Source organism: Oncorhynchus keta, chromosome 24 (genome assembly GCF_023373465.1).
Source record: "Oncorhynchus keta strain PuntledgeMale-10-30-2019 chromosome 24, Oket_V2, whole genome shotgun sequence".
NCBI classification, from domain to species: Eukaryota; Metazoa; Chordata; class Actinopteri; order Salmoniformes; family Salmonidae; genus Oncorhynchus; species Oncorhynchus keta.
The window spans coordinates 33,823,116-33,844,310 of NC_068444.1; the positions used below are offsets into that span (position 1 = coordinate 33,823,116).

Sequence of the window (21,195 nt, forward strand, 5' to 3'; positions counted from 1 at the left end):
CGGTGCGGATCGCCTCCGTGATACAGAGAAGAGCAGTCTCAGTTGAATGACTAGTCTTGAAACCTGACTGATTTGGATCAAGAAGGTCATTCTGAGAGAGATAGCGGGAGAGCTGGCCAAGGACGGCACGTTCAAGAGTTTTGGAGAGAAAAGAAAGAAGGGATACTGGTCTGTAGTTGTTGACATCGGAGGGATCGAGTGTAGGTTTTTTCAGAAGGGGTGCAACTCTCTCTCTCTTGAAGACGGAAGGGACGTAGCCAGCGGTCAGGGATGAGTTGATGAGCAAGGTGAGGTAAGGGAGAAGGTCTCCGGAAATGGTCTGGAGAAGAGAGGAGGGGATAGGGTCAAGCGGGCAGGTTGTTGGGCGGCCGGCCGTCACAAGACGCGAGATTTCATCTGGAGAGAGAGGGGAGAAAGAGGTCAGAGCACAGGGTACGGCAGTGTGAGCAGAACCAGCGGTGTCGTTTGACTTAGCAAACGAGGATCGGATGTCGTCGACCTTCTTTTCAAAATGGTTGACGAAGTCATCTGCAGAGAGGGAGGAGGGGGGGAGGATTCAGGAGGGAGGAGAAGGTGGCAAAGAGCTTCCTAGGGTTAGAGGCAGAAGCTTGGAATTTAGAGTGGTAGAAAGTGGCTTTAGCAGCAGAGACAGAAGAGGAAAATGTAGAGAGGAGGGAGCGAAAGGATGCCAGGTCCGCAGGGAGGCGAGTTTTCCTCCATTTCCGCTCGGCTGCCCGGAGCCCTGTTCTGTGAGCTCGCAATGAGTCGTCGAGCCACGGAGCGGGAGGGGAGGACCGAGCCGGCCTGGAGGATAGGGGGCATAGAGAGTCAAAGGATGCAGAAAGGGAGGAGAGGAGGGTTGAGGAGGCAGAATCAGGAGATAGGTTGGAGAAGGTTTGAGCAGAGGGAAGAGATGATAGGATGGAAGAGGAGAGAGTAGCGGGGGAGAGAGAGCGAAGGTTGGGACGGCGCGATACCATCCGAGTAGGGGCAGTGTGGGAAGTGTTGGATGAGAGCGAGAGGGAAAAGGATACAAGGTAGTGGTCGGAGACTTGGAGGGGAGTTGCATGAGGTTAGTGGAAGAACAGCATCTAGTAAAGATGAGGTCGAGCGTATTGCCTGCCTTGTGAGTAGGGGGGGAAGGTGAGAGGGTGAGGTCAAAAGAGGAGAGGAGTGGAAAGAAGGAGGCAGAGAGGAATGAGTCAAAGGTAGACGTGGGGAGGTTAAAGTCGCCCAGAACTGTGAGAGGTGAGCCGTCCTCAGGAAAGGAGCTTATCAAGGCATCAAGCTCATTGATGAACTCTCCGAGGGGACCTGGAGGGCGATAAATGATAAGGATGTTAAGCTTGAAAGGGCTGGTAACTGTGACAGCATGAAATTCAAAGGAGGCGATAGACAGATGGGTAAGGGGAGAAAGAGAGAATGACCAATTGGGAGAGATGAGGATCCCGGTGCCACCACTCCGCTGACCAGAAGCTCTCGGGGTGTGCGAGAACACGTGGGAGGACGAAGAGAGAGCAGTAGGAGTAGCAGTGTTATCTGTGGTGATCCATGTTTCCGTCAGTGCCAAGAAGTCGAGGGACTGGAGGGAGGCATAGGCTGAGATGAACTCTGCCTTGTTGGCCACAGATCGGCAGTTCCATAGGCTACCGGAGACCTGGAACTCCACGTGGGTCGTGCGCGCTGGGACCACCAGATTAGGGTGGCCGCGGCCACGCGGTGTGGAGCGTTTGTATGGTCTGTGCAGAGAGGAGAGAACAGGGATAGACAGACACATAGTTGACAGGCTACAGAAGAGGCTACGCTAATGCAAGGAGATTGGAATGACAAGTGGACTACACGTCTCGAATGTTCAGAAAGTTGGACGACTGTATCTAACCATAAACACCAATGCCTTTCTTAAAATCAATACACAGAAGTATATATTTTTAAACCTGCATATTTAGCTAAAAGAAATCCAGGTTAGCAGGCAATATTAATCAGGTGAAATTGTGTAATTTCTCTTGCGTTCGTTGCACGCAGAGTCAGGGTATATGCAACAGTTTGGGCCACCTGGCTCATTGCGAACTAATTTGCCAGAATTTTACCTAATTATAACATAACATTGAAGGTTATGCAATGTAACAAGAATATTTAGAGTTAGGGATGCCACCCGTTAGATAAAATACCGAACGGTTCCGTATTTCACTGAAATAATAAACGTTTTGTTTTCGAAATTATAATTTCCGGATTCAACCAAATTAATGACCTAAGGCTCGTATTTTTGTGTGTTATTATGTTATAATTAAGTCTATGATTTTATAGAGCAGTCTGACTGAGCGATGGTAGGCAGCAGCAGGCTCTTAAGCATTCATTCAAACAGGACTTTCGTGTGTTTTGCCAGCAGCTCTTCGCAAGCACAGCGCTGTTTATGATTTCAAGCCTATCAGCCTAATGGCTGGTGTAACCGATGTGAAATGGCTAGCTAGTTAGCTGGGTGTGCGCTAATAGCGTTTCAAACGTCACTCGCTCTGAGACTTGGAGTAGTTATTCCCCTTGCTCTGCAAGGGCCGAGGCTTTTGTGGAGCGATGGGTAGCGCTGCTTTGAGTGTGGCTGTTGTCGATGTGTCCCTGTTTCGAGCCCAGGTAGGGGCGAGGAGAGGGACGGAAGCTATACTGTTACACTGGCAATACTGTAGTATCTATAAGAACATCCAACAGTCAAAGGTATTAGAACATCTACTTTGTGCATAACGGAAGTAATTTTTCCGACAATTGTTTACAGACAGATTATTTCACTTATAACTCACTGTATCACAATTCCAATGGGTCAAAAGTTGACATACACTAAGTTGACTGTGCCTTTAAACAGCTTGGAAAATTCCCCTAAATGATGTCATGGCTTTAGAAGCTTCTGATAGGCTAATTGACATCATTTGAGTCAATTGGAGGTGTATCTGTGGATGTATTTCAAGGCCTGCCTTCAAACTCAGTGCCTCTTTGCTTGACATCAGGGGAAAATCAAAAGAAAGCAGCCAAGACCTCAGAAAATAAATTGTAGACCCCCACAAGTCTGGTTCATCCTTGGGAGCAATTTCCAAATGCCTGAAGGTACCACGTTCATCAGTACAAACAACAGTATGCAAGTATAAACACCTCAGGATCATGCAGCCGTCATACTGCTCAGGAGGAGACACGTTCTGTCTCCTAGAGATGAACGTACATTGATGTGAAAAGTGCAAATCAATCCCAGAACAACCGCAAAGGACCTTGTGAAGATGCTGGAGGAAACGGGTACAAAAGTATCTATATCCACAGTAAAACAAGTCCTATATCAACATAACTCAGCAAGGAAGAAGCCACTGCTCCAAAACTGCCATAAAAAAGCCAGACTTCGATTTGCAACTGCACATGGGGACAAAGATCATACTTTTTGGAGAAATGTCCTCTGGTCTGATGAAACAAAATAGAACTGTTTGGCCATAATGATAATCGTTTTGTATGGAGTTGAAAATGGGGCGGATTACAACACCATCCTGACAGTGAAGCGTGGGGGTGGCAGCATCATGTTGTGGGGGTGCTTTGCTGCAGGAGGGACTGGTGCACTTCACAAAATAGATGGCATCATGAGCCAGGTAAATTATTTGGATATATTGAAGCAACATCTCAAGTTATTAGTCAGGATGTTAAAGCTTGGTCGCAAATGTGTCTTCCAAATGGAAACTGACCCGAAGCATACTTCCAAAGTTGTGGCAAAATGGCTAAAGGACAAGTCAAGGTATTGGAGTGGCCATCACAAAGCCCTGACCTCAATCCTATTGAAAATTTGTTGGCAGAACTGAAAAAGCGTGTGTGAGCGAGGAGGCCTACAAACCTGACTCAGTTACACCAGCTCTGTCAGGAGGAATGGGCCAGAATTCACCCAACTCATTGTGAGAAGCTTGTGGAAGGCTACCCGAAACGTTTGACTCAAGTTATTAAACAATTTAAAGGCAATGCTACCAAATACTAATTGAGGGTATGTAAACAGCTGACCCACTGGGAATGTGATGAAAGAAATAAAAGCTGAAATAAATCATTCTCTCTACTATTATTCTGACATTTCACATTCTTAAAAATAAAGTGGTGATCCTAACTGACCTAAGACAGGGAACGTTTACTAGGATTAAATGTCAGGAATTGTGAAAAACTGAGTTTAAATTTATTTGGCTAAGGTGTACGTAAACCTCCGACTTCATGTTGAGAACTACTGCATGTTAAAAGTACTGTGTGTGAGTTGCCCTGAACATGTCAACAGAGAAAGAGCTTCAAATAAATCAGTGACTGGCTCGGTAGAAGTAACAAGACGTGATGCATAATACATTTTCTTGGGACACGTAAATGTTCCTGCAACGTTCCCATGAAACGTGTCTAGAACATTAATATCTTATGTTCTGAGAACAAGTCAGCCGTGTTCTGTATATGTTTGGCAGGACGTTGAGGGAACATTTTTCCTGAGTTCTGAGAACATGGTAACCAAGTTTTTATTTGACATTTAGGGAATGGTCTCTTGGAAACATTCCTTGCACATCACGGGAACAGTTCTATGACAATGTTGGTTAATGACCCAAATGAGACTATTAAGGGAGCGCTCTCGAAAGTTGTGGGAATGTTTGTTTGCTGGATTAGCAGCATAATATCTAAATCACTATCTTCTCAAATAGCTTTAAATCAATTCATCTCAAAGTATATCAAACTGGTGTTGGATAATGTATATCTAATATAACAACTCACCCCAGGATCCACAGTCAGTCAATTTATAGCTCTGCTCCCCCTCTCAGAACTCTTTAGAGCCATTTCAGTGCAGACAAGGATTTACAACTCAATTCACAGGACGAGAGGGTAACTGTATCACTACAGAGAGAGGGAGGAAGAGACAGAGAGAGGTAGGGTGAGGGGATTTAACCATTTGCACATTGTTACAACACTGTATATATACATAATATGACATTTGAAATGTCTTTATTATTTTGGAACTTGTGTGTAATATTTGCCATTCACTTTTTATTGTTCATTTAATTTGCTTTGGTAATGTTAACATATGTTTCCATGCCAATAAAGCACATTGAATTGAACTGAGAGAGTGGAGGGGGGAGGGTTGGGGAGACTGACAGAGATTGAGGGAGAGAGAGACAGAGGGGGAGGTGTAGAGAGGGGGGGGGGGGGTCTCAATATAGCACTTCCCTTGATGTCATTGAATCTAAATAATGTACCTCTCCTTCCTTGTGAACTGAACGCAACACCACTTTACACATCCAATAATAAAGTCATGTTGGACTACCTGGAGTGCTGTACACTGCAACACATAAATAGTAATGTTTTGATTTCTCAGAGGATTGTTGTTTTGGGGGTGGTAGTAAAGTGTTCAGGGTCCTCAACTGAGCTGTTAACACTTTATAGTCATGCTGAGGGGAACTCAGGCGGTGTCCCAAATAGCACTCTGTTCCCTATGTAGTGCACTACTTTTGACCAGAGGGCCTGGTGACAAGGAGTGCACTACATAGGGAATAGTGTGCCATTTGGATGCAGAGCATTTTAAGCATCCGTGTTGTGGGAACGCTACATTCCCCTGAACTAGGCAATGTGGGTACAATGTGTCATTTTGACATTCACTTCCCACCATGGAACGTGACCACTTCTTTTAAATGGGATGTGGAGAGATAAAAAGAGATGATATTATGCTGATGAGAGGATATGTACATCCACACATGCCGCTCATTACTACTCTAACTGAGTTTGTACATAGAGGCATTTTGATAAGTGCTTAGAGTGGGTGCATGTGGCAGGTCTACTGTGTAGGAGGATCTGTGTATGTGTGTTCTCTCATTGTGTGTGTGACTACTGTGTGTACACTACAGTGTGTGTATGTGTTTGCCTGTGCATGTGTGTGTTGTGTGTGTGTGTGTGTGTATATGTGTGTGTGTTGTGTTGTTTGTGTGTCAGGGACTTCTGGAGGTGATTTGTCAATGACAGTGGAGGTCCCCATTAATGCCACATTAGCCTCCCCCATCCTCACCCACTTCCACCCTCTTCTAACCCCACCAACCCCTCTCAACCCCAGGCTTTGTCTTCATTAGGCCACCCTGACAAGCTCCCTAGGCCACTCAACTGTCCACTACTAACACCACAAGACCCTGTGCCAATCGCTATCTGCTGTCTCCTGTCTGCTATCTTAGTCTGTACCACAGGGCAGAGGTAGGGTATACAGTCGGCCAGATAGGGATAGATTGATAAGATGTCTCATAAATGTTATTTATACGTAGCTCTGATCTGGTGAGCTCCTACTTCTACTGTAGCCACTTAGGAGTCATTTGGCCACTTCTAATGCTGAAAGACGGGTTTATGTACTCTTCGTTCCTCTCTCTAACTTGCACTTCCGTTGTAACCATTAAGATATGATGCATACGGTATTAACCACTTATGTTGGAGAACAAGATTTTATGAGTCACCCTGCAGCCCTACATACAGGACCAGGTCTTGAGAAAACCAGCCTCTTCCCTCAGCTGCTATCAGCTAGATAAGAAAAAAAGAGTTTAGTCAAAAACGAAAAAAGAAGCTTATTTTTTGTTTGTTGTTAGCCATTTTAATTCAAAACAATCACAGTAGGGTCCCATAAATGATTTCGGATTGACATAAAAATGGCTTCACTGGTGTCACGTTCTGACCTTAGTTCCTTTGTGATGTCTTTGTTTTAGTATGGTCAGGGCGTGAGTTGGGTTGGGCAGTCTATGTTCTTTTTTCTATGATTTGGTATTTCTGTGTTTGGCCTGGTATGGTTTTCATTCAGAGGCAACTGTCAATCGTTGTCCCTGATTGAGAACCATACTTAGGCAGCCTGTTTTCACCCTTGAGTTGTGGGTGATTATATTTTCTGTTTAGTGTGTTTTGCACCTGACGGAGCTGTTTCGGTTGTGCTTTTTGTTTCTTTGTTTGATAGTGTTCAGTTTAAATAAATAACATGAACACATACCACGCTGCGCTTTGGTCCTCACCTTCTTCCACCGACGACTGTTACAACTGGACCTTTAAGAGGAAAGGAGAGCAGCAGTACAGAGCTCCCAAAGGCCAGAGTTACATACTTATTGTAACATACAATACAAGTTCAGTAAATAAGATATAGGTGGGAGAGGAGAAAATCAACAGAATACATGCATGGGTCTTGGTATGGGCAAAATGTGAGCAGTAGCTATAGGATACCACATAAGAGGAGAGGTGCTAATTCACAATATAACTATAGTAGAATAATGGCGACCCACCATTCAGTGCAGGTGGGGCAGTGTCTATTTTGGCATTAATACGTGTCACATATCAGCTTGCAAACAATGTAAAAAAAAATCTATCATTGAGTTACTAAAGCTGCATACAAACATGGCCTCTTTTTTGTTTTCTTGAGTAAGGCAGCGCCAAAATGCAGGTGTTTTAGCCAAGCTCAGTGCTTTCTGTGGTGGTGGGGCAAGCCAGCAGAAAATACGTAGTGTTGTGCCATGATTGGCTGAGTGTTCTGTCCCCTCATGGGGACACTACTTCACCACCAAGTCTAAGGGTGGAGCTCAAATTCAAGCCCCTTGGGTGCTGCCATAGAGTTACATTAGAAGTGCCCATCGAAGAATGCTCAAGGTCATTGGCCACAGATAAAATGATGTCAAATCACGTTATATCTACAGTAGTTGGGATTGGACTGATCATGTCAACATCATACTTTCAAAATCTTAGCTAGCAGTCATCATCATGAATCAAGTTGACAATCTACTGGCAAATCCTTTTAAATCCTTGCCATATTAAGATAAATAATGAAGAGAAATTATAGATAAAACATATCGATGCTCATCGGCCATTGGACATAAACATTACACAACAAGTTGGAAATCGCAACAATGAGTGGTTTGGAAGGTAACAGTGGCTAACTGCAAGCATTGCAAAGCAATAATTAGCCTGCTATTCCCTAGTTTAAAATGATAAATATTCCACATTGGCCATGCGGTCAATGAAGCATGATTTGTGCCGCATTCAAAACAACTGTTAACTTGGAATGGCAAAGTCTTGAACTCATTAAAGTCAGATAACTGTGAACTCTGGAAAAAATATGTTTTGAACTCTCATCCAACTAGAAATTGTAAATCGTAGCTAGAAAGAGGACCGAGTTCCCGATCTGAAGATCACTGACGTCATCATGATTCTACTTTTTTTACCCCTTTATTTATCCTACGGCTCTGACTTGGTGTACAGTGAGAACACTGTAAAAACGGCCCATGTTCTGAATTCTGTCGCTGTACATTTCAAAAGTGCTGAACAAATAGTTATATTGACTAGGTCCGTCCTAGCTCACTTATTAATGTCTTAATTGATTTCCTCTTTTTCACTTGTCGTCCCTTTATGCCATAGTTTGTACATCTCGTCATGAGAAACCACATTTGTTTCAGCAAGTCAGACATATCAGCTATGTTTTTTTTAAAGACAGTAAATGAGGCTGAATGAACTGTTTTGCTGCCAGACAAGGCTCTACTGATAGCCAGGTATAGTAGTGGTATATTGCCGTTAATGTATTGTTTTGTAGTGGCTTTGTTGGCATGTATCCCACTTTTTTTTTGCCCCACCCTAATTTGCATGCTAAAATCGCCACTGGTAGACACAGTAGGAGGGTGATAAGACATTGGGAGATCAGAAAGGAGTGTTGTCAAGGGGTGGATGATGATGATCACACAGTAACAGGACAAGAATAAAAGCCAGAACAGGAGTACAGTAGTTCTTATTCACGTCCGTTCATGTCCTTGTAATAGTATCACAGAATTGAACTGATCTTATCTCATTGGACTATCTCATCAATTATTAAACATCTGCAGGATCTATGGGTCCCCTAAGGGACGGTTGAGCTAACGCAGGCTAATGCAATAAGCATGAGGTTGGAAGTAAGAACATTTCCCAGTACATATCTGATATTGGCAGAAAGGTTAAATTATTGTTAATCTAGCTGCACTGTCCAATTTACAGTAGCTATTACAGTGAAATAATACCATGCTATTGTTTGAGGAGAGTGCACAGTTTTTAACTTAAAAAGTTATTAATAAACCAATTAGGCACATTTTGGCAGTCTTGACACAAACTTTTGACCAGAAATGCAATGGTTCATTGGATCAGTCGCAATATTTGCACATACACTGCTGCCATCTAGTGGACTAAATCTAAATAGTGCCTGGCCTGGGATAATACATGGCCTTTCTCTTGCATTTCAAAGATGACGGCACAAAAAAAGGGTTGTTTTTTTCTTTGTATTATCTTTTACCAGATCTAATGTGTTATATTATTCTACATTCCCTTCACATTTCCACAAATGTCCACATGTTTCCTTTCAAATGGTATCAATAATATGCATATCCTTGCTTCAGGTCCTGAGCTACAGGCAGTTAGATTTGGGTATGTCATTTTAGGCGAAAATTGGAAGAAAAAAAAGGGTCAGATTCTTAAGAGGTTTTAAAAAAGTGGCGGACGGCCTGCTCCGCTCTCCTACCCTCTCCTCTACTCTCTCCCCGTTCTATTCCCAAGGTGGTTTACACTGGCTCTCTAACCCAACCAGCCAACCACGGCTTTCAGCAGAGCATGCAGTGCCAGGGTTTGGAATGCCGAGTAGTAAATGTAGGTATACAGGGCAAGAAGGAGCGAGGGAGGGAGGGGAGAGAAAGAGAGAGGGGGAGAGGGAAGGGAGGGAAGATTGAGGAATATAAGGAGCTGCCAGGAAAGCAGCAGCGATGTGAAAAAGTGGATGCTCATTTATTCATTTCCTCATGATATTTTATTCATGTGTGATTTGAGTATGAACTGGGGATCGCTGCCTGACCCACTTCCACAGACCACTCACTGCTTTGACATGTGTGTCGTATCCTGCCATGCGGAAGCCTTGAGATGGCAGAAACGTATTCACACATTGAGCATTCCTCTTTCCTCTTATCATGCAGATGAGGATGATCTGATATTACAATGTTAATCAGTGGATTTACTGGGACGAGATTGTCATTATAAATTGTGTACCGTACAGATCTGAAGCTGTGTGACAAAATGTATTATTATCCACAATGTAATACATGCCAAGAACATGTTGTGTTGTTACATGATTAGGCCAACAGAGGGAAGTGTTGTTCCAGAGAGGAGTCATGGGTGTGTCTCAATAGTCTCCAGTGGCTTCCTTTACTCGTCTCCTCTGCTTTATCCAAAAACAAGGGTGAAATCCATAATGGATGGCTACTAGGAATTTGCGTTCATCTGTATAGTTGATTCACATCAAGGTATATGAAAGTAAGAAGACAAGAACAGCAGAATAGACAAGAGGGGTCCATTTTAGACCTATGCCACACATCCCTTTAGTCTTTCCCACTGTTACAAGACAGTGGAATAGCACCAAGTCTCCAGTGGAGCTGCATGTGGTTGTTGAGTTAGAGGACGAACTGGAGGTTCTGTGGTACAGAGAGGTACATTATATGAGGTGATTTAAAGTAGGACTGGAGGCGGCAATGCAAATAGTCCGAGTTGCCATTTGATTAGCTGTTCAGGAGTCTTATGGCTTGGGGGTAGAAGCTGTTTAGAAGCCTCTTGGACCTAGACTTGGCGCTCCGGTACCGCTTGCTGTGCAGAAGCAGAGAGAACAGTCTATGACTAGGGTGGCTGAAGTCTTTGACAATTTTTAGGGCCTTCCTCTAACACCGCCTGGTATAGGGGTCCTTGATGGCAGGAACCCAATGATGTACTGAGCCGTACGCACTACCCTCTGTAGTGCCTTGCGGTCGGAAGCCGAGCAGTCGCCATACCAGACAGTAATGCAACCGGCCAGGATGCTCTGGATGGTGCAGGTGTAAGTCCTTTTGAGGATCTGAAAGATTTGACCCATGCCAAATATTTTCAGTCTCTTAAGGAGGAATAGGTTTTGTCGTGCCCTCTTCACGACTGTCTTGGTGTACTTGGTTTGTTGGTGATGTGGACGCCAAGCTCTCAACCTGCTCCACTACAGCCCCGTCGATGAGAATGGGGGCGTGCTCGGTCCTCCTTTCCCTGTAGTCCACGATCATCTCCTTTGTCTTGATCACGCTGAGGGAGAGGTTGTTGTCCTTGCACCTCATGGTCAGGTCTCTGACCTCCTCGCTATAGGCTGTCTCTTCATTGTCGGTGATCAGGCCTACCACTGTTGTGTTATCAGCAAACGTAATGATGGCGTTGGAGTCATGCCTGGCCATTCATGAGTGAACAGGGGTACAGAGAGGTACAGAAAGGTATAGAGAGGTGTAAAGAGGAACGGAAAAGTTACAGAGAGGGTTAGAGAAGTATAGAGGGGTACAGAGAGGTATATGACTCCTTAATGTTGTATCTGATACAGCAGCTCACCTGACATGCTTTGTTATTCACTCCCTTGGCTAAATTGATTTCAGCTACTCTACATAGAAAACAATTAGCAAGTCAGCCAAGTGAGAGACACACAGCAGGTCCATTTAGGTAGAGCCAGAGCAATGAGTGTACAAAACATTGTGCACATTATGCTCTTTCCATAGCATAGGTGAATCCTGTTGAAAGCTAGGATCCCTTATTGATGTCACTTGCTAAATCCACTTCAGTCAGTGTAGACGAAGGGGAGGAGAGAGGTTAAATAAAGATTTTTAAGCTTTGAGACAATTCAGACATGGATTGTGTGTGTGTGCCATTCAGGGGTTGAATGGGCAAGACAAAATATTAAAGTGCCTTTTAACGGGGTATGGTAGTAGGTGCCAGGCGCACTGATTTGTGTCAAGAACTTCAAAGCTGCTGGGATTTTCACGCTCAATTTAGAATGGGTTCGGTTGGTATCAACAGCTTCAATACAATAATGTCCTAGTTGAGAGAGAGAGAGAGAGAGAGAGAGAGAGAGAGAGAGAGAGAGAGAGAGAGAGAGAGAGAGAGAGAGAGAGAGAGAGAGAGAGAGAGAGAATGTCTCAGGGCAGGTTTCAACCATCTTGACTGACTGCTTACAAATTCCACAGCTATGGTGACTGAAAACGTACTATTATATCACCCACCGAATAACAGATTTCACTCACAACGCTTGTTCATGTGTTAAGTTGACCCTATTGACCTATAAGAGCTGTTGATGGGTTGAGCTGACCTCAATGACCTATTTTATATTCTAGTGGATATAACTGAGAATGGGCTGTCTATTGCGCAGAAATATATTTATAGGTATAATTATACTGTACTCTAAGTATAATTCTATACTTATAAATAGAGTATATCTAAATGTAAATGTAGAATAAATGACTATTTGCCGGATGCTGCCTGGCTTCTAATCTGTATGATTGTCATAAGATGTTTTGTCTTAAACATTGTTCAGGGAGACTCTGTGACATGAAACAACTATTAGTAATATCAGTGAGGATGATGATGTTGGGAGATGGATCCCTTCCCTGGAGAAAAACAAGCAGACACAAACAAGTAGCATATGTTCATTTTATTACTGTGAATATATCAAGAGCTCTTGTTCATAGGATTCAGTACTAAACAGTTTCATCTGCAAGTTGTTGAGCTATTTTATTATGCCACATGGTCTTGCTATTTTATAGGTGGAGATGGAGAAACTCACTTTAGATTTCTCTGTAATTATTATTTTCTTATATAATATTTCATTAATAGCCCACCACCAACCCCCATGTTTGGGGGACTAAACTATTCTTTATTTTATTTTTTACAAAGATTAAATATGTTTTACAAGGGTCTTTGAGGGTCTTTCTTTCCTTACAAATAACCATCCCAAGTGGGACCTTAATGTTCATGATCCCCCAGATTACTCTCCACACCTCCCGCAGAACTTCCAACCCCTTCAACCCACTATCCATGGTCTGGTAGACAAAGAAAGCGAACCAACACCCTAACAACAAAACACACCCACACAGAAAAAAAACTATTACCCTAACAAAATACAGAAGGACATAAACAGAAAAAGCATACAGAAAAACATCAATAATAAATACACTGCTCAAAAAATAAAGGGAACAATTAAACAACACAATGTAACTCCAAGTCAATCACACTTCTGTGAAATCAAACTGTCCACTTAGGAAGCAACACTGATTGACAATACATTTCACATGCTGTTGTGCAAATGGAATAGACAACAGGTGGAAATTATAGGCAATTAGCAAGACACCCCCAATAAAGGAGTGGTTCTGCAGGTGGAGACCACAGACCACTTCTCAGTTCTTATGCTTCCTGGCTGATGTTTTGGTCACTTTTGAATGCTGGCAGTGCTTTCACTCTAGTGAAACCCAAACAAGTGGCTCAGATAGTGCAGCTCATCCAGGATGGCACATCAATGCGAGCTGTGGCAAGAAGGTTTGCTGTGTCTGTCAGCGTAGTGTCCAGAGCATGGAGGCGCTACCAGGAGACAGGCCAGTACATCAGGAGACGTGGAGGAGGCCGTAGGAGGGCAACAACCCAGCAGCAGGACCGCAACCTCCGCCTTTGTGCAAGGAGGAGCAGGAGGAGCACTGCCAGAGCCCTGCAAAATTACCTCCAGCCAGCCACAAATGTGCATGAGTCTGCTCACACGGTCAGAAACAGACTCCATGAGGGTGGTATGAGGGCCCGACGTCCACAGGTCGGGGTTGTGCTTACAGCCCAACACCGTGCAGGACGTTTGGCATTTGCCAGAGAACACCAAGATTGGCAAATTCGCCACTGGCGCCCTGTGCTCTTCACAGATGAAAGCAGGTTCACACTGAGCACATGTGACAGACAAGACAGAGTCTGGAGACGCTGCGGAGAACGTTCTGCTGCCTACAACATCCTCCAGCATGACCGGTTTGGCGGTGGGTCAGTCATGGTGTGGGGTGGCATTTCTTTGGGGGGCCGCACAGCCCTCCATGTGCTTGCCAGAGGTAGCCTGACTGCCATTAGGTACCGAGATGAGATCCTCAGACCCCTTGTGAGACCATATGCTGGTGCGGTTGGCCCTGGGTTCCTCCTAATGCAAGACAATGCTAGACCTCATGTGGCTGGAGTGTGTCAGCAGTTCCTGCAAGAGGAAGGCATTGATGCTATGGACTGGCCCACCCATTCCCCAGACCTGAATCCAATTGAGCATATCTGGGATTGGGACTGGGACATCATGTCTCGCTCCATCCACCAATGCCACGTTGCACCACAGACTGTCCAGGAGATGGCGGATGCTTTAGTCCAGGTCTGGGAGACGATCCCTCAGGAGACCATCCGCCACCTCATCAGGAGCATGCCCAGGCGTTGTAGGGAGGTCATACAGGCACATAGAGGCCACACACATTACTGAGCCTCATTTTGACTTGTTTTAAGGACATTACATCAAAGTTGGATCAGCCTGTAGTGTGGTTTTCCACTTTAATTTTGAGTGTGACTCCAAATCCAGACCTCCATGGGTTGATACATTTGATATCCATTGATAATTTTTGTGATTTTGTTGTCAGCACATTCAACTATGTAAAGAAAAAAGTATTTAATAAGAATATTTCATTCATTCAGATCTAGGATGTGTTATTTTAGTGTCCCCTTTATTTTTCTGAGCAGTGTATATTATCTCAACAGAAAAAACAACAAATAGAATTGCCATAATGACTGGCCTTCAGGAATTTTTTTAACTTGCAACCTTTCCTTTGTCTATGATGCCTCTTGATATATTATTTGGTCCCATTTGTCCTTTTAGTTTATAAACTCAGCAAAAAAATAAACGTCCCTTTTTCAGGACCCTGTCTGTCGAAGATAATTCGTAAAAATCCAAATAACTTCACAGATCTTAATTGTAAAAGGTTTAAACACTGTTTCCCTTTTTTGTTCAATGAACCATAAACAATTAATTAACATGCACCTGTGGAACGGTCATTAAGACACTAACAGCTTACAGACGGTAGGCAATTAAGGTCACAGTTATGAAAACTTAGGACACTAACGAGGCATTTCTATTGACTCTGAAAAACAACAAAACAAAGATGCCCAGGGTCCATGCTCATCTGCGTGAACGTGCTTTAGGCATGCTGCAAGGAGGCATGAGGACTGCAGATGTGGCCAGGGCAATAAATTGCAATGTCCGTACTGTGGGACGCCTAAGACAGCACAGAGAGACAGGACGAACAGCTGATCGTCCTCGCAATGGCAGACCACGTGTAACAACACCTGCATAGGACCGGTACATCCGAACATCAAGCCTGCGGGACAGGTACAGGATGGCAACAACAACTGCCCGAGTTACACGAGGAATGCGCTATCCCTCTGTCAGCACTCAGACTGTCCGCAATAGGCTGAGAGGGGCTGCACTGAGGGCTTCTAGGCCTGTTGTAAGGCAGGTCCTCACCAGACATCACCGGTCAACAACCTCGCCTATGGGCACAAACCCACCATCGCTGGACCAGACAGGACTAGCAAAAAGTGCTGTTCGCTGACGAGTCAAGGTTTTGTCACAGGGTTGATGGTCAGATTTGCGAGGGGATGGTCAGATTCTCGTTTATCGTTGAAAGAATAAGCATTACACCGAGGCCTGCACTCTGGAGCGGGAGCGATTTGGAGTTGGAGGGTCCCTCATGGTCTGGGGTGGTGTGTCACAGCATCATCAGACTGAGCATGTTGTCATTGCAGGCAATCTCAACGCTGTGTGTTTCAGGGAAGACATCCTCCTCCCTCATGTGGTGCCCTTCCTGCAGGCTCATCCTGACATGACCCTCCAGCATGACAATGCCACCAGCCATACTGCTCGTTCTGTGCATGATTTCCTGAAAGACAGGAATGTCAGTGCCATGGCCAGCGAAGAGCCCGGATCTCAATCCCATTGAGTACGTCTGGGACATGTTGGATCGGAGGGTGAGGCCTAGGGCCATTCCCCCCCAGAAATGTCCGGGAACTTGCAGGTGCCTTGGTGGAAGAGTGGGGTAACATCTCACAGCAAGAACTGGCAAATCTGCTGCAGTCCATGAGGAGGAGATGCACTGCAGTACTTAATGCAGCTGGTGGCCACACCAGATACTGACTGTTACTTTTGATTTCGACACCCATCCGCCCTCGTTCAGGGACACATTATTCAATTTCTGTTAGTCACATGTCTGTGGAACTTGTTCAGTTTATGTCTCAGTTGTTGAATCTTGTTGTGTAAATATTTGTATGAACATATGTTAAGTTTGCTGAAAATAAACGCAGTTGACAGTGAGAGGACAGTGAGTTTCTTTAGGAGTGTTTGACAGTTATTTTTGAAAGAATCCAATAGCATATTAGTTTTCAGAGTTTTAAAAATGAAAACCTTCCCACAGCAGAATCAAAACATTGTATACAGTGTTGCATCTGTCCCTTAAGTCTCCCAATATCTCTGTTTGTGGCGAGATAACAAAATCATGTAAAACAGGGACTAACCCTTCTTGTACTCTTTTCCAAATATTAGCCACTATGTGATAACACCAGAAAATATGTAACAAATCCTCCACTTCTCTGTAAATTCAAATATTTCAATTATATAATGGGGAGATGTTCTCTGTGATTAAGATGTAGATACTTGATTTTTGATGATTCAACGATTGAGTTGTCTTAGTCTTGAAGTTGAATTTGGAAGGTAGATTTCATGATTGGGACCTATAATTCAACCAGTTAAATCAACCAACTTCAACAATCACCCTCATGGGCCAGCATTCAATCCGATCACTGGTTGTTGACAATCTGTTGGCAATAAAGGCAACTTCCGATTGAGCCAACATACGCAGAGTTTACCAGATGTGATCTCTGAGAACGCGGGAACATTGCTTTTAAAATCAGCAGGCAACACTTTATTTGGATAGTCCCAAGTAGATGGGACAACATTTAAACTAACTAACCACTAATCCCAACCCTAGCCCTAACTCTAACCTTAACCCTTATCCAAACACTAACCCCAACCCTTATTCTAAACCTAACCTTAACAGTAACCTTAGCAAGCTGTTGCTTATCAACATATAATTTGTTGATAGTATGACCATCTGTAGATCATCTGTGGGACTATCCAAACAAAGTGTGATCAAGCCCTGATGTCAATACTCCACTGTTTGTAAACAATATATTTGTCAACAAACAATGCTCAGCTTCAAAATAAGTTGAATACTATAATTGCGATCTTATGAACTGTCAGTCAATCTATGAATTTGAGAGTGGTTACATTTCTCCAGGCCATCCCTCAGCTTTAGCAAACCGAGTGGCAGGGCTACTATTAGGCAGAAAAAAATGTATTAAGGCTGGGATTCAATAAGATGGCTCTATTCGACAATGTGGCTTTTAAAGGCAATGTTACCGCGTTCATGGAGTTCGCATTCAAGGTAAAAACTACAGACGTGGAGTAGTCCATTGGGAAGGACCTTTAAATGTCAAGCGCACTATAGCGAGGTTACATATTGAATCCCAGCCTTAGTATTGTGCCCTGTAACTTTAATGTGTCCTAATTCAGTCTGTATGACTGACAGGGGAGATGATCAATGCCGGATCGTTATTATCATGAAACCCACAGTCAAAGAATGGATAGAGTTTCTCAGTGAAGTTGCAGCCAGTGAAAGAGAAGATATGAGCTTTGGTCTCCACATTATATTATATATGAATGACACCTGACCCTCCTCATAATCCACAAACACCCCCACCTTCTGGGGATTTTCCAAGGTGAGGGTTACAGAAGGAGAGGTGTTGGCCTCATAGGTACTCCTATACATTTTATATTTCTGTCCCATTGTCCAGAATCCACCCTCAGGGGTCAGTGGAAGCCCTGAATCTAACAAAACCTCGAAGGGTGTCCTCTCAATGGACCTATCAATGGACTCTCTGGCCACTCCTAACTCCCAGCAATTCCTCCCCTTCACCTGCACCTCATAGTAGAATCTCCCAGAGGAGAAGCCCTCCTTTCCCAGGATACATCGACTAACAAACCTCTTTGGGTTTTCAGGGCGAAAGTTCCATGTCTGTCCAATACTCACTTGTTTCCCATCCGCAGACAGGCCGAGAAAGGGATTTGCTGTATCAGGGTCCAGAGTCACATCCACGGCATATTGCTGCATACTCTTCAGATTGTCAGGAATCTTCAGCTTGTCAGGAATCTTCAGCTTGTCAGGAATCTTCTCCATTGCTTTATTGTATTTTTCCATAAGCTCAGAAAATGCTTTCCTCGTCTTCTCCTCCAGCTCCGACACAGAGCTCCTCAAAACTCTCATCACATTCATCAGCTCAGTGTGAATACTGATCTCAGACCAGTTCTTGGCATTGGGAGGGGTACATAGGGATAGGGAGCTTTGGAGGAGTTGAAGGTGATCCTCAGTGTGTGAGAAATGCTTCAGCTCAGTGCTTCTCCTCAGTAGCTCATTAATTTCCTGCTCCAGCTCTTTAATGAACCCTTCAGCCCGCATCTCTGCTGCTTCCTGCTTCTCCTCAACCACCTCAATGAGCTCAGCCTGGCTTCTCTCAATGGAGCGCACCAGATCAGTGAAGACCTGCATGCTGTCTGTTATCTCTCTCTCTGCGTCTCTCTTGTTGAGCTCTACTGAATGTTTGATCTCCCAACCCTTTTGCATTCGCTCCTGGATCATCTGCTGTACTTGTGCATCCATCTTCCCAAGCTGAGCCTTCCTCTCTCCACACTCTTCCTCTAGATGGACGATGTGGTGAGTCTTGTGGTCTGTCTCAGTACAGAACTGACAAACACACATCTGGTCAGTTCTACAAAACAGCTCAAGGAGTGTGTTGTGTTTCTTACACATGATTCTGTCCTCCAGGTTCTCCATGTAGAAGTCACAGACCCCTTTCCCAGCCCTGTGAAGAGATTCATCTCTGACTCTCTTCCCCTTAAAATGATCTGCGACATCTCTGAGTGTCGTGTTGGTCTTTAGCTCTGGTCTTATGTAGAAATTATGCTTACACAGTGGACACTGGCTCCGGCTAGTGGTATCCCAGTATCCACTAATACAAGCCTTGCAGAAGTTGTGTCCACATGGAATGGAGACTGGCTCAGTGAACACATCCCGACAGATGGAGCACTGGAACTGATCTTCAGACAGGAGACTGCTGGAGGACGCCATTTCTGTAACACAATACAAATTATAAGAATACTTCCTGGAATGAGTCAGCATTATACAGTAATTCATTATCTGAATACTATGTATTGATTTTTGTAGTGATAACAATCTTGATTCACAGTTTCCACATTTTCCATACATTTTTATTTTATCCAGAGGAGGAAGAGTTAAGAAAAGATTGTTCTGTACTTTACCTATCCATCTTTTTAATTTGAAGGTTTGGAGAAGTAGTGACTTATAAATGAATGCTAAACCATTATGGATAATGTGTTTGTAACGCTGTCCATATGTTAACAGAATTTTAACAGCACAGGTGAAAAAAACAGGAACTACAGAGAATATGGCTTGAATTCCACACAGTTAATACATCTCTCTCTCTTTCAATGGAGGCTGCTAAAGGGAGGACTGATCATAATAATGGCTGGAATGGGGTCATTGGAATGGTATCAACCACATGGAAACGGTGTGTTTGTGTTTGATATCATTCCATTGACCCCATTCCAGCCATTATTATAAACCATCCTCCCATCAGCAGCCTCCACTGCTCTCTCTCTCTCTCTCTCTCTCTACTCACCTGAGTGTTTATTCCTTGTTGAGTTGACGAAAAGTAGACTTTGTGTATCTGTGTTATTTTTTTGCAAAGAGTAGAAGAGAGCTTGTTACCATGTGTGATTTCCTTCTCCCAAGATAACTTTCATTTCAGCATAGTGACAAGCCCTGAACTCCTCCCTGCTTTGCCGCTCTTAAAGAGACACAGCTTCACTTTTACTCGGTTGTCTAAAGTCCAATCATCATCATCTCCACCCTCATCACCTTCCTCATCCTAATCAAAACCTACAATGTTAATATGAAGTGCTTTGTGACCCCAAAACTGATGGCAACAGAGCTGCCACGAAAGCAAAGGAGAAAAAACCTTAACTTTGCTAGAATATGAAAACACACCATTAGATGCTTTGAAACATGACAAGGTGTTGTAAAACCCCTTCATCAAGTGTTGTGCAACACTTTTCTAATAAATTCACGAGACCCTAATCTATGGATAAGCATGGATGGGCCTGGGTGGGCATAGGCCCACCCACTGGGGAGCCAGGCACATCCAATCAGAATACCCCCACAGGGCATCATTACAGACGTAAATACTCCTCAATTTCATCAGCTGTCCGGGTGGCTGGTCTCAGACGTTTCCGCAGGTGAAGAAGCCGGATGTGGAGGTCCTGGGCTGGCGTGTGTGTAAACCTGTGTAATGATCATGCTGTTTAATCAACTTCTTGAAATGCAACACGCCAGGTGGATGGATTATCTTGGCGAAGGTGAAATGCTTACTAACAGGGATTTAAGCAAATTTGTGCACAAAATATAAGAGAAATAAGCTTGTAAGAAATTTCTTGGATCTTTTATTCCAGCTCATGAAACATGGGACCAACACTTTAAATGCTGCGTTCATATTTTTGTTCCGTGTAGATGCTTTCTCTTCTGGTGTCGTTTCCTCTCTCTGTAGCTTCTCAACACTATTATGGTGTTTCGCATCCTGTCTAGTGCAGAATTAAATACCTTCTACTGGAGTATTTTCACTGATTTATGTCATTTATCATTTACCAGCTTTAAATCCACTTTCATTGCTTTATTTAGACAGATTACAAACAGGAGGATTCAGCGAAGTAGTAGATGTGGGACAGGCTGAAGCAGGAATTGGACGCTCAACTTCTGGGGCAGTAAGATGATGCATTTCATGGGAATTTTACATATTCAATCACACAACCACAGTGTAAAAAAAGAAATCTGGTGTGAATTGAAATTTGACCAAAAAAACAACCAACATGTACTTAGTAAAAATGTAAGAAAAAAATCCAACTTGATATGTTTTTCAAAATGTAAGTCAATTTTATATGAGGATAACCAAAGATAGAGAAAACGTGTGATTATACTAATTAGAAGTCTGGTTTTAATCTCCTTGCACTTCCTATCTTGCCACATGTCTCTGTTTTTAGGGGATTGTGGATAATTCCTTTTTTAAAACTTTTTTACACAACGTTGTATGCATGTTTGAAGAAAGTAGACTTCTATATTAGTATTAACCAGTGTGTTGTGCCATGAGGCGTAATGGATCATGATGAACGGATATCAAAACCGTCACGGA

At 43.6% G+C, this 21,195-nt stretch overlaps 1 pseudogene; it reads right to left on the minus strand.

The window, feature by feature from the left end:
- Positions 1-12,539: 12,539 nt before the first annotated feature.
- LOC118357424 (E3 ubiquitin-protein ligase TRIM39-like) lies at positions 12,540-20,000 on the minus strand (annotated as a pseudogene).
- Between the last annotated feature and the right edge of the window lie 1,195 nt (positions 20,001-21,195).